Source organism: Tupaia chinensis, unplaced genomic scaffold (assembly GCF_000334495.1).
Source record: "Tupaia chinensis unplaced genomic scaffold, TupChi_1.0 Scaffold148626_1, whole genome shotgun sequence".
NCBI lineage: Eukaryota > Metazoa > Chordata > Mammalia > Scandentia > Tupaiidae > Tupaia > Tupaia belangeri.
The window spans coordinates 731,492-737,522 of NW_006208475.1; positions in this window are offsets into that span (position 1 = coordinate 731,492).

Genomic DNA, 6,031 nt, shown 5'->3' on the forward strand with positions numbered 1-6,031 from the left:
GCCACCTACTGGCCCTGGAAGAAAGTTTGGAAAACTGTATTAACTATGTATAAAAAAACAGAAGCAGAAATAGACTCCAGACTGTGGACAGCGATTTTGCCCAGGGAAGGGAATGAGAAGAGATGAAGGGAAGAGTATGAAAGGTTCTTTCAAGTCTCAAGCTCCAGGCTCTGCTCAGATTTTGTACAGAATCTTTTACAATGATAACATATTCTTGGATCATTTGTACACTTTCAAAATGGTAAAGGATATGTAGATGTTTTGAATAAAATACACCACAGAAAACACATGAAGTATAAGTAAAACTAAATTATAATGATTTAAGCGAAATGACAGTTGGTAGATGCCACAAATGGGTTAATTATAATAAATATAATCAACTCCGCTCCCACATAACATGTGGGCCGTATGAAATACCAAATCGAACAATTGGCTGGCTTAAAGCAGACACGACTAAGATAAGGTTTTTTAAGTAGGAAGAATGTTATGTGTACATATTTTTTATTAAGATAAAATTTACGTAATATTACATTCACCAACTCATTTAACCCTCACAACTCCTTGCGGCGGTAGGAAGTGTGTATGTATACCTTGTAGATAACAAAATTGAATTTTTAAGTTACACAGTTCATACATTAGACGAATGACATTTAGAAAACACCTAGTTCCAATTGTGGTCAAGGCTATGAAAGAGAAAGGGTGGATCCAGCAAGTGGCGTAGTAAAGTGCTGGACTCCCACGTGGCTGACCATGGTTCAAGTCCCAGACCCAGCAGCTTGAAACTAGCACCTGGGGGGACCAGCAGTTAGCGTAATGGCTATGGCGCTGGACTCCCACATAGTCGACCGCGGTTCGCGTCCCGGACCCGGCGGCTTAAAACTCACACCAGGCACGTGTGCGTGCATGCCCCAGATCCCGAGAGGAGAATGGAGGATAAGGGATTGCGGCGTGACCATTCCCCCTGGGGGGTGATTTCTCGCTTTCTATCTCTATGTCTCTCTCTCTGTCTTTCTGGTGAGCGCACGTACCCTATAGTGAAAAACCTCTCCAAAAAAAAAAAAAGAAAGAAAGAAAGAAACTAGCACCAGGTACATGTGCGTGTGTGCCCAAAATGCCAAGAGGAGAAGGGATGGAGGAGAAGGGATTGTGTCATAGCCATCCCCCTGAAGAGTGATTTCTTGCTTTCTGTCTATCTCTCTGTCTCTCCAGTGAGTGTACACACCCTACAGCAAAAAAATCTCTAAATGATAAAAAGAAAAAACAGAAAAGGGGGCAACCTCTCCTGGCCCAATGGGTCCTGAAGGAAATGGAGCTTAACCAAAGACCTGGAAGATGGCTGCACTTAAATAAGGCACATGGGCAGAAAAGCCCTTCCTGGGGTGATTTTGTTTTGTTTTATTTTGTTTGGAGAGGTTTTTGCTATAGGGCATGTGCGCTCGCCAGAAAGACAGAGACAGAGAGACAGAAAGCGAGAAATCACCCCCGGGGGGATGGCCACACTGCAATCCCTTCTCCTCCATTCTCCTCTCAGAATCTTGGGCACATGCACACACACACCCAGCGTGAGTTTAAGCTACCATGTCTGGGACTCAAACCACAGTCAACTACATGGGGGAGTCCAGCGACATATCCATTATGCTAACTGCTAGTCCCCCTGGGGTGATTTTCTAGCTTATCTAGAGAGTCCCAAACACAGAGAAAGAACCAAAAACTATTCTTTACAATTCCTAAAGTTATCTTAAAAAAAAAAAGAATTATTTATTTAATTCCATTTGTTATTACTGTTTTTGTTTAATTTGACCAGAGAGAGAGAAAGGGAAAGTGAGAAACCAAACCGCCAGGTCTGAAATTCAAACCACAGTCGGCCCTGTGGGAATCCCGCTCCTTTAACCACCACGCCACCTGCCGGCCCCTAAAGTCATCTTTACAATAAAAATAATAAATAATATTGGTAGTAATATATACGGCTTATTCTTTCTAGACAATGTTCTAGGCTTTGTGCTAACTGCTTTAGGTGATTTTTTTTTTCCCAGAAATTTTTGGCAATAGGGCACGTGCACTCACCAGAGAGAGACAGAGAGGGAAAAAGGAGAAATTGCTCTCAGGAGTGGGGGGGATGAAAACGCTACAATCCCTTCTCCATTGTCCTCTTGGGGTTTTGGGCATGCACACATGCCTGGCGTGTTTCTCAGGTGGTTGGGTTCAGGACTCAAACCACAGAGTCAACCATGTAAGATCCAATCCAATCCACCACGCCACCTGCTGGCTCAAAGTGACTTACTCTTTTAATCCTCACATTACCCCTTTCCAGTAGATATCTTTATTATCTCTGTTTTGTAAATGAGAAAACTGAGGCTCAGAGAGTTTAAGTGACACGCTCAAGGTCACACAGTAGGCCTGCCTGGTTTTAAACTTGACCACGTTTCCTACCTTCTCTGTCTTCCACTGCTATTTGCTTCAGTGTGTGCTACTTGATCATAGGAAAGGGGTGTTCTACTCGTTTTTTAGTATATCCCTTGCAGAGTACAGGAAACGCAGCAGGAAGGGAAGGAGAGCGATGTTGCAGAGGAGGCCGTGTTCAGGGTGAACATGGCTGGTTCTATTCACTTCCTGAAGCTTCCTGTGCAGTGATTTGGAAATGAAAAGCTTCTCGGGTTTTCTCAGAGTGGCTTTTCAACAAGCAAGAGTGTCTTTTTGAAAAGCTGTTTACTCTGTGCCTTTGTTTGTGACTACTCCCCACCCGCTCTCTGCAGCCTTTGTCTGTCAGTAAGCCTGGAACGCGAGTCCAAAGGCTTTCAGCCCCGCTGAGTGGGCAGAGTCTCCTCCACCATTCTTTCTTGTAACTGGTTCTGAGTCTCTCCTGAGTGTTTGTTTGACTGTGGAGTCAAGGATCGAGAGTACCATCGTGAGGAGAGGAGCTATTTGTCTCAATCGTAAGCTCTCCAGAGTTCACTGACTGGTTTTCTGTTCCTTTTCTTTCTCCGTTGGTACTTCTTGCTCTCAAACTGAGGATTATAAATAACGCAATTATCTAGCCATCTTCCTTAGCCCTATATTCAATGGGAAAATATGTGTCTTTTATATTTACAGAAACATCTTCCAAATGACCCAAAGTGAGGTTGAATTCTGCCCTGGCTGACAGTCTAATGCCTCATTTTCCTATTGGCTTGAGGTCTTTAATCACTGGAGAGCCCACAACAAAAATCACAGACTTCCAAAATCCCCAAACTAAGGCCCCTGGGTACCAACTGGTTCAAGGTCTACATTTTACACAGTAGAAAACTAAGGCTTTGCCAATACAAAGACCTCCATGGAATTCCACATTTAATCTGAAGAGTAAACTTGGCCTTCCTAACATAATCTTTGAGAACAGAGACCCCTACTTAAGCTTCTCTTGCACCTCATTTGCTGTGCATATCTTCAAATGTTGTAGATGTTTACAAGGGAAGTTTGCATGGATGTTTCATTGGACCTTAACCCAAGAACTTTGCTCTAAGTTAAATGGGGTTAGACCCAATGGGAATTCACAAGCTTTAAACAAAAACAGCCAGAGGCTTACAAAAATTTCATCCATGCTCAATGGTCCCATGGGGAATGCTTTGGATTTTGGTCTGTTTGCTTTTATTATAGAGGTAGTACTTGGATACACCCTTGTAAAAGATTTGAGCAATACAGAACTATGCAGAGTAAAATAGGAAGGCTCTCCAAATTTCCTTCTTCCTTACTTTCCTCCCCAACATTCGCCATTATTTATAGTTTAAATTATATTCTTCTAGTCCTTTTCAGTATATTTTTTCCCCATAGATAAGGTTTTGTTTTTTCTTTTACATAAATGAAACCATGTTTTATTCATTGTTTTGCAACTTGTTTTTTCACTTAAAAACATATAAAGGAGATCTTTTCTTATTAGTACACATATATATAGTATTCTGTCAAATATTAGGTAATCTGAGAAGTCATAATGCATTTTTCTGTTTTTCTATGCAAAAATGCCTCATGACTTTCCCAATAACCCAGTAGATTATATATTACTTAGCCATTATCTTATGATGTATCCTGCAGGTGACTGCAATTTTTTGCTACAATAAACAATGCAGCACATATGTGAGTATTAACTCAGAATCCATTGTTTTATTATGAATATATTAACTCAGAGAGGCATTGCTGGACTGATGCCTATTTCTTCTGAGTGAGCAGATCAGAGTTAGCAAGGATGAGTCAAACCAAGTAATAGCTTTGGACAATTATTCCAGTTTTCCTATGCCCAATTCCTGGGTGTCCTACCTAATGCAGAGAATAGTACAAGTTCAAATGAGAGAAAGTTATGAGAATTCTCTGGAACCCATGAGTTGCTATATACAAGCAAGTAATTGATAAGCCAAATAGAGTAAGATGTTATTACATCAATTAATCACACACATGACTGCATGGGATGATCTGCCTTAGTCCCTTGCAGATGTCCAAATAACCTTCCCTTGTTTGGGTACAATCCTCCCTGTTAGGAAGTTGTTCCTTTCTCAACTCCAACTATGAGTAGGCTACCAACTGCAGTACACACTGATTGGTCCAAGGGTGGGTACATTTTGCAAACTGGACCAAGTAGAGAAATGCATCCTTCACTGGACCTGAAATGTAGACCACCTGGGATGTGGTGTAGTATACTACTTAATGCAGTAGAATAATGCAAGTTCGAATGAGAGAAATGTTCACCTGCTGAAATATCCATTTTGTAAGATAAACAATAATGTGATTGAATGTATGGAAGAAAATGAAATGTTCAAATAGCAGGTACATGAACCTATCAGCAGCTCGAGACAGGACAAAAATCCTCAAAACTGGAAAATGAAGCCTAGAAGAAAATCAGCAATGTTTTAGTCAAGAGTCATAAACTTCTATTTCACCAGTTCAATCTCATCTACTTAATCTATCTTCTGTTGTGGTCCGATCTTCCCAATTAAATTGTGGGATATAATAGTCAACTCCAGATTTGTCCCTATGATTAAATTAGCCATTTTTTTAGTTTTTGAACTCTTACTTTTGTGTGTCTGTATTTGATTTTCCTGGTATAGCACTCCTTTCAGAACTTCTTGGAGATCTGGTCTGGTGTTGGTAAATTCTTTCAGATTTTGTTTATGTGAAAGCGTTCTTGTCTTCCCCATATGAAGGATAATCTTGGACAGAGAAGTCTCAGGAGAAAATCTTCATTTTTAGTCAATATTTCACAGCTAAAGTTCCGTATCCTTCTCAGCCATTACTGATCTTCTCTGCTTTGTTTTCCAGAGTTAAGAATTTTTGTCTTCTCTTGAGTTGCCTACAGGTCCATGTACCTACTATTTTTTTCCATTTTTTTACTTCAGTTTCTCTTATACATTCCATCACATGTTAACTGAGCTTGCAAAGTGAATATTCCAAATGTGTACATTTCTCACCAGTCTAGTTAACAATACTATAAAATTATCTACTATTTGAACAGAATCCTAACCTATTTCCTGGCTTTATGTCTTAAGCAAAGTTCTCTTAACATTTTTTTTATTTTGATTTATTAAAGCTAAAACTATCTTTCTTGAAATTAAAATATATTTAGTGGCCACAGTAAGCAATGTAGCCTCAGCTAGGTGCTACTTTATAGTATATTCATTTTACTCACAGAGTTTCATGTCTAAAGTCACATGTGTTCACAGATATGTATATATCAGCTGAACTTACTATTGAAAGTATTTAGATTAAGATATTTTGAGAATCAATAAACTGTGGAAAAAAAGTTAAAAATGAAAAGAAAGCAACCGTAGATACCAGAGACAGTGTGGGAGGAGAGTGGGAAATGGCAGTGTGAGAAATAGGGAAAAAAAACAATGTGTGTATGTATATTCAGTGAAAGAACATAAAATTAATAAATAATTTTTTAAAAAAAAGAAACAATGTACAGAAAACCTGTTCAAAAAGTCTCCCTCTTCAGATCTCTGTACCTTGGATGATAAAGTAACTGTGAGGATTTTGTTTTGAAATTAAATATTCACTGGGTTGTGTTAGA